Source organism: Cupressus sempervirens, chromosome 11 (genome assembly GCF_028749045.1).
Source record: "Cupressus sempervirens isolate cs-2001-9-10 chromosome 11, ASM2874904v1, whole genome shotgun sequence".
NCBI classification, from domain to species: domain Eukaryota; kingdom Viridiplantae; phylum Streptophyta; class Pinopsida; order Cupressales; family Cupressaceae; genus Cupressus; species Cupressus sempervirens.
Genome location: NC_143128.1, coordinates 329,187,790 through 329,196,450, shown reverse-complemented (window position 1 = coordinate 329,196,450; position 8,661 = coordinate 329,187,790).

The following is an 8,661-nucleotide window of genomic DNA, read 5'->3' as shown; positions in this document are numbered from 1 at the left end:
TTTGAGGTCACTCAAAAAGTCTCCTTTTGCCTTTGTGCGAAAATTGACCATGGTTATCTTGAGTTACCTCACCTCATCTCCACTTATGGTTTAACCATAGTGTAGGTTGAGTTAGGAGTTTCTAGAATTGCTAAGTGGGTGGAAGTAGTTATTACTCCTTTTGGGTGGTTGAGTTGGAGGCTTATTTAGAGGCCTTCATTGGACTAGTTGAGGGGGTTACCCAATCTCCACATTTGCAGAGGAGTTGTTGAAGGTTGAAGCAAGGAAAGGGAAACTCTACTCAAATTTGTTCATCGCCATTACCTCTTTGTGCAGGTAGGAATTGTCATCTCCATTGTTCAGATTTCATTCTTGTTTCATGCTTATGCTACTTTGTTGTTGTTTCAATGTTTGTATGTTTGTATGTTTGTGGGTATGTTGGGAAGCTTTGAAAACCATGTTATTTTTGGATGATTTCCTTTCATGTTCATGTTTGCAATTTTGAGATTTTTCTTTCATGGGTGTTTTGGTATTACTCACCGTTGGAGAGGGTATAAGTGACCAATTTTGGGAAAGGTCTGTTTAGTCGAACTCCAACTAGTGTAGAGTCTCTTCTCAGGATGAGAAGAGGGAGAAAGGGTAGGGTGTTATGAGCCCCTACCTGTCAGCACAAACCTTGTATGATTATGGTATGTTGAAATGGAAGAACGAAAGTTCTTGGTATATGGCCCCGATTAGGCATATGTTGGTGTTGTGCTTGACTTCTCTTGGTTGGAAGAATCCACCTTTCCCTACTGTTGATTCATTGTGAATCCCTTTGTGTAAAACATGTATGAATATGTATGTTTGATTGTCTCTTGGGTATGCTTGGTTGTCACCCGATCAGTTTCTGTTCCCTCCAAGGTACTAGAAATATGATGCAAAAATTGTTATGAATCCCTTGATGAGGGTCATGAAGAAAATCCAATTAAAATTTTTGTGATTTAGGATTGAAATCCTATGTACATTGTATTTCAAACTTTTTTGGATTGGCAACGAAGTTAGGTTTTCTTCCTGATTCTTTCCTGGCTGAGCCTTTGAATCAGGTTGTTTATAAAATAAGTGATTGAGTAATTTTTGCTTCTCTTGGAGTTTTCGTATTTTATTTCTTCATATGAATTTATATCAAAGACAAGATGAAATGAGGATGTTCAATTATGCAAGATTTAATTTGTAAATGTATGGTATCTCCTTTGGGTTTGATATGATTTAGTTCATGGTTGTTTGTGTTGTAAGTAAATTCGCAAGAAATTTGTGTGTTAGATACTCCCTTCAAATGAATAGAACATCATCATCCTGATCTCCTTATTTTCTCAATTGCCTTAAGACTAGTTTAGCCACTATGTTATTCAAATTTTGCTCCATCAGTTATAATAGATAGTTAAATGAATATGTAGATGATTATTTCATGTAATGTGGGTATCATTGAAATGCATAGTATTTAGGAATTCATAAGAAATTTATGTAGATTTTGATGATCTTGCAATAGTTGATTTTTGTTGAGCATGATGCATAATAAGGTGATAAGTTAATATCATTATGAATTAAAAACACCAATCCTATAAAAATCCATAGTAAGACTTAAACCTACAAGTAAGTTTCAAATGCATGGAAAAAAAAAAGGCCTGTAGTAGCACATATATCATTCTAGAAATTGTATGGAAAAAAAATAGTGAGTTCATACTATTACAGTCTAATATTATAATAGACCCTCAATGACTTAAAAACAATACTTTATAAAAATCTAAATATCCTAGCTTCTAATTTCCTTTCTTACCATAAAAACTTTATCTCTTTAATGCTTACCATCCCTCCCTGGTCGTCAGATCCTAAGATGCTCTTTAAATAAGTTTTAACCCTTGCAAAGTCTTTAGTCATCATGTGATGATGTCACTATTGTCCCATCCCCATCTTCTTTTGAAAATGGGCGCTCAACTTGTGGGGAAAAGCATTTAGGTTTCTTGTTATACAAAGATAGCAAACCTTTCTTTTGTTCCACCTTTTTTATCTTTTATGAATGCATGTATTTAAAAATGCATGGTAGAAAGTGTTTGTGGTAAGAGGGTGGCTGATGGGAGGGTGACGTCATTCTGTCCCCCCATCCCATCTCCCATCTTTTCCTAATCTTTTGAGTGCTCACCTCTTTTAGGGATGGGAGTTTTAATTGTTTTAAAACATGGATAGATGTTTGCTTTAATACTTTTCCTCCCCTTTGAATATGGTCGCCACCCCACGTTTGATGGGAAAGGGGGTTAGCATACCCCACTTGGGTCTACGCTTGCAGGCATGGGGTAGCGCACCCCGCTTGTGAATTTGCCCAAGAAAGTGGGGTATGGGGGGGTATAGTAGGGTTAGTAGGTTGTTGGTTAGTGGTTAGAGTAGGTAGGTTAGTTTAGCATTAAGTGTTTTTTAATTTTTGTTTTGTTTTGTTTAAAAATATTAGTTATTGCTAGTTTATGTTTTATTTAGTTAGTTGTTAACTAACTTAATTAAGTTTAAGAAATGTAGATTAGTGTAAGATATGGATGTTAGTGAATATTTAATTTAGTTATGCTATATCAAATATAGTTTAGTTTAGTTTTGTATCAAAAATTAAGATAGAATTCAATTGGAGTTAGTTTAGTTTTAAATCAATTTAGTTGTTTTACTATCTTATAAAGTTTTAAATTAATGATTGGTTAATTAATAGACTTTATTAAAATGATAATCAGAATGATTGCTTTAAAATTATAGCTAATAATGTTTTAGTTTTGTTAAAGTATTGTTAAAAATTGTAGATAACGTTTCATGAAATATTTTTATTATCTTAATTTAAATTCATATGGTCATTATATTAGAAATGTTTTATTTGATTTTTATAAAATTACGATTGGAATAAAATTAAGTATAGTTTATATAGGTGTATGGGTAGATGCGATATGTCTTTTAATGAGTTCTTGTTTTGATAATTCGAATGAATTTAAGAGAAGTCAGTTTTAATTTATTTAAGTATAGATATTAGATTTAGATAGTTTAGGTTTTTAGATTTGTTTTAATTGTTTAATTATTTTAGGAAGCTTTAAATTTCATAATTAGTTAGAATTTATTTAGTTTTTAGTGGATTAAATTTAAAATTAGTAACTTTATGATAGTTGATTTTTATGTTAAAATAGTCGAAATGTTTAAGTTAATAAATTATAAATATATATATATATATATATATATATATATATATATATATATATATATATATATATATATATATATACATATATATACATATATACATATATATATATATACATATATATATATATACACACACACATATATATATATGTGTATATATATATGTATATATACATATATGTATATACATATATATATACACATATATATATATATGTGTGTGTATATATATATATATGTATATATATATATACATATATATATATATATGTATATATATATATACATATATATATATATGTATATACATATATGTATATACATATATATATATATATATATGTATATACATATATGTATATACATATATATATATATTCAGTTTTAATTTTAGTTAATTATTTTCTTAGAGTGACTTTCCTATAATGATTAAGATTGTCAATCGATAGTTGTCTAAGGAATTTATAGTTGATGTTGATTAGATACATTCAATTAATCTAAACTTGAATACATTACATTGTCATTTAAATAATTGTTTCTTATTGTTGAAGGTTAATGTAGAGAACTTGTACTAAAACGTTTATCTATCATTTCAACTTAGAGCACTTTAATTATTATTAAAAAAAAATAAAAAAATTTAGTGTTTGTTTTTGCCTTCGAGATTTGGGCATGACATTTCCAAGTTCATAAGTCAACTATGATGCTATCCCTTTTAATACTATACTAGATCAATCCTTAAGAGAATCTAATTCTATATTTAAAGGTTAATCTATCATAATACACTAATACTTAATCCTAGATATTTTCATAACCTATTTAGAAATAATTAAAACATTAATATTTATCATTAAACTAATCACAACATTGACCCATCTTCTAATCAAAACCCAAACAATTCTATCAAGCTATCTAGACAACTTTAAATCCATTATACATTTAAATCCTAATATAGCCATTTGAACTAATTAATACTTATAATTATATACATAATTATGTCGAGAGGCATTCTATACAATCACAAGACAAATACCCAGCACGAGAATATGCCAAAAAAGATTCTCCGTCAATAAAAAAGAATTGGGAGCAGTTACAAACTTCCAAATTAAATATTAAAAAAGAATTCTTGAAATAATAGCTGGCCAAAATAATAGGAAACCAAATGGAGGCCGAAATAATAGGGCCTGAAAAAGTAGGGCCCGAAAAAGTAAGACCCAAAAAAGTAGGGACCAAAAAATAGGGCCTGAAAAAATTGGAGCAAAATAATTTCAAAATGATTTTTTTTTTGTTAAATATAATTTTGCATGCACATTCATGCTTATTTTTTGTGGGGAGTTGGGGAATTTGAAACAAATTCATGGAATGTGAAGAGACGTCTTTTGGGGGATATGAGGAGACTCTCGAAAGTTATAAAACCAAGGCTCCTCATTTCATTTTCATTTTATATTTTTGCAGGAAGGAAAAGGTGGAGGTTATTGGAGGATTAGATTGGAGTTTTTGAATAGGAGTAGATTGAAGTTTTGGAGTAACTTTTGTACAAGTGAGATTTCTAATTTTTATTTACATTTTCATTTAGATTTAGATGTAGATGTAAATTGAAATTCAAAATTAGTTATAATATTGTACTTTGATTTAGATTTCAATTTTAATTAATTTCATTTAGATTTAGAATTCTGTTCATAACTATTTAGGCTTGCATTTAATAGTTTAGTCTTGCATGTTTGATTTAGATTTAGATTTGTATTCAAAATCTATTTGATTTATAAATTTTATAATACTTTTCATTTACATATTTTAAAAGTACATGTTTCAAATTAGTTTTAGATTTGCATATTTCAAAATAGTTTTGGTTTGCATGTTTTGGATTTGAATGTTTCATAATAGTTTTACATTTGCATGTTTCTAAGTATTTATATTTTTATGTTTCAAAGTATAATTTTATCATTAATCTGGATGAGAATGCCACCATATCAATACAATTTGTATTTTATTAAAGTTAATGATTTATTTAAAGTAGATGAATCATATACTTAGTATATATTTTATCATTATTGAATTATAAAATAAAATAAAAATCTTGAAATAATAGCTAGCCAAAATAATAGTAAGCCAAATAGATGCTGAAATAATAGGGCCCAAAAAGAGGGGCAAAAAAAGAGGACCAAAAAAATAGGACCTGAAAAAATAAGGCCAAAAAAATAGAACCCAAGAAAATAGGGCTGAAATAACTTAATTAAATTTTAAATATAAAACATTTTCTTTTTGTTAAATATATTTTCGCATGCACATTCATGCTTATTTTTTGTGAGCAGCGGGGGAATTTGAATAAAATTCGTGGAATGTCAAAAGACATCTATTGGGGGATATGAGGGTTCTCTCATAAATTATAAAACAAATGCTCCTAATTTCATTTTCATTTTGTGTTTTTATAGGAAGGAAGAGATGGAGATTATTGGAGCAAATTAGAGTTTTTGAATAGGAGTAGAATAAAGTTCCATATAGTTCAGCCTTGTATGTTTGTTTTAGATTTGCGATTCAAAAACTATTTGATTTAGATATTTGATAATACATTTCTTTTGCAGATTTTTAATGTGCATGTTTCAATTTACTTTTACATTTCCATGTTTTACATTAGTTTTAGATTTGCATATTTCAAAATACTTTTGGTTTCCATGTTATAGATTTGTATGTTTCATAATAGTTTTATATTTTCCTATTTCAAAATATTTATATTTTTAATGTTTCATAATTAAATTTAATCGTTGATGTGGACAAGAAGGTCACCTTATCAATAAAATTTGTACTTTATTAAAGTTAATAATTAATTTGAAGTAAACTAATCATATATTTAGCTTTTTTTTTTTCATTCTTTAATTAGATTATATATGTGTTTCATTTAAATATTTTTCATAGTATATATAGATTTTTATTAATATTTATGTTTGTAATGTTTGAAAAGTGGAAGACAATGCCACCATATTTGAAACATTACAATCTAACTATTTCATTTGAAATAGTTTTGATTTTTATTTATGTTATTTTGAATATTATTCATTTGAAAGAGTTTATGTTAACTATTAATACTTTGTCATTCTAATTATTTCCATATGTTGATTTTTGTTTATAAGTTTGTAGGTTACTATTTGAGTTATGAATACCTCAAATAGAGAATCTAACATTATTGGATACTAGAGCTTGACTACTTCAATGATCTCAAATGATTTCTTTGAGATTGAGTTTGACAAATGCCTACAAATAATTAAAGAGGCATGCACAACTATAATTAAAGTTGTGGAGAATCAATATTTTCCAATTGACTATGTTGAGGAAATGAAAGAAATGTATATGGAAGATGCATAAAAATTTCTATGTGACACATCTACAAAAGTGTATGGGTTTCCCTCAATGATGAATGAAGTATTTCACAATCATTGTTCAAATAAAGGTCGCAAAAGAATTCTAATCATTGAAGAATGTGACATGTATTTACACCATCACAGATATGTTTTTTGTATATAGTTTATTCTTATCTCTGGTTTCAAATTTTTACTTCTAATTAGTTGCATTGGTAGCTTTATTTCCTCATTGTTCAATGTAACTTTCATGGAGAAGAGAACAAGACAAAATAAATTTATTGCTGTACAAAAAGTTCCTTCAATAGATGTGGCTACTAAATATGTTAATTAAGAAAGAAAATCATAAGTCTAAATAGATTCTTTAATAATAGGGAGATTTATTGATTACAATTCTTAATCCTTGCAATAAAAATTGCATTAGCAATATTAAAAATTCAACAATATATAATGTTCTCACATCATCATGGAGAAATAATTTTCATAAAATTGACTCTTATATATCCTTTCACACTTTTAACATCATCTAAATTTTTGTGTTGGAACTTATAACTTCCCTTTCATGAATTAATTTTTCCACTATTCGAGTCATTTTTATAACATATATCCCAAATTTGACCGTAGTCATGCTCTAGATATTCCAACACTATACCTAAATCTCATACTTCCCTTAACTTTGTCCCTTATTTTAGTGTAACATTTAACCACTTATTAACCCTAACCATAACACTGAGTTTCATATAAATTAAATTGTAATCCTCGGTTCCTAACTTTAACTCTTAGTTATATATGATTGTACTAATCATTTAGTAAATTATATACCTTAGCCTAACCCTATAAAAGTAACTAGAAATAAATTTTTTTTTTCATAAGTGAGAACATGTATATACACACACCCACATGAGAGAGAGAGAGAGAGAGAGAGAGAGAGAGAGAGAGAGAGAGAGAGAGAGAGAGAGAGAGAGAGAGAGAGAGAGAGAGAGAGAGAGAGAGAGAGAGAGCGCATACCTATAGACAAGAAGGAGCTCATATTATGTTTCTTATAGAGGCATGTTTTATGTAGAGAGAGAGAGAGAGAGAGAGAGAGAGAGAGAGAGAGAGAGAGGAGAGAGAGAGAGAGAGAGAGAGAGAGAGAGAGATTAGGGGTGTATCTAGAGAGGATAAAGGGAGAGAGAGAGATTAGGAGGAGTATCTAAAAAGTAGGGTGGGAGAAATATTTGGGTGTATCTAGAGATTAGAGAGACAGATTAGGGGGCATTACTAGAGACTACAAAGAGAGAGGGTATATTTAGATAGTGGGGGGAGATATTAATGGGTGTAGTTAGAGAGAGAGAGAGGGAGAGAGAAAGGGGAGAGAGAGGGGGGGGGGGGGAGGGATTACAATATTAAAAAGGTTAATAACTTGTATCACAATAGCACTAATCATGGGCACTATAATAGAACTAACCCACACTAAAATTTAACCTGTCAGTTATCCTAACACCAAGGTAAAGTGTAATAATAGCACTAACATCAACTATAATATGATTAGTAACCCAAACATTATCTTAACCACAATAATAAAACAAATCCTAACTCTAACTCTAACTCTAACTAGATAATTTTAATTTAAACCCTAACCCTAACCCTACCCCTAACCCTAACTCTAACTCTAACTCTAACTCTATCTCTAACTTTAATTCTCCCCTTAACCCTAACCTTAACCCTTTATAATCCTAAATCTAATGCTAATTCTAACCCTAACCCTAATTATAGCCCTAACACCAAGCCTTACTATAACTCTAATCCTAACTCTAATTCTAACTCTAATGCTAATTCTAACCCTAAATCTAACCCTAATTTTAACCCATATTCTAACTCTAACCCTAACCCTACCCCTACCCCTAATTCTAACCCTAACTCTAACTCTAACTCTAACCCTAACTATAATTATAACTCTAATTGTAACCCTAACACTAACCCTAAGTCTAACCCTAACTCTAACACTATTCCTACCCATAATCCTAATCCTAACACTATATATAATGCTAATCCTAACCCTAACACTATATGTAACTCTAACTCTAATTCTAACCCTAATTCTAATGATAAACCCAATCCTAATTCTAACCCTAAATCTAACACT